The sequence below is a fragment of the Cynoglossus semilaevis genome, chromosome 3 (genome assembly GCF_000523025.1).
Source record: "Cynoglossus semilaevis isolate Cse_v1.0 chromosome 3, Cse_v1.0, whole genome shotgun sequence".
In the NCBI taxonomy this organism is placed as follows: Eukaryota; Metazoa; Chordata; class Actinopteri; order Pleuronectiformes; family Cynoglossidae; genus Cynoglossus; species Cynoglossus semilaevis.
In genome coordinates this window covers 13,823,575-13,823,814 of record NC_024309.1, presented here as the reverse complement: position 1 = coordinate 13,823,814, position 240 = coordinate 13,823,575, and positions in this window count along the sequence as shown.

The following is a 240-nucleotide window of genomic DNA, read 5'->3' as shown; positions in this document are numbered from 1 at the left end:
GCAGCAGGAGCCCCAGTCCTGCAGCTCCTCTCTCCTGCACCTCCTCGTCCTCCACTGAGTCCACGGAGGAGCGGCCCATATATGAGTCTGGTCCAGTACAATGGACCACTGTGATCAGAGAACAATCCTCATTCACAGACACAGAGTGGCCTTTCAAGCACTGATGTTTGGTTATGAGACAATGCAGTGATGACCCTGGAGTCGGCCCCCCCCCTTGGGATGGGGGGGGGGGGGGGGGGG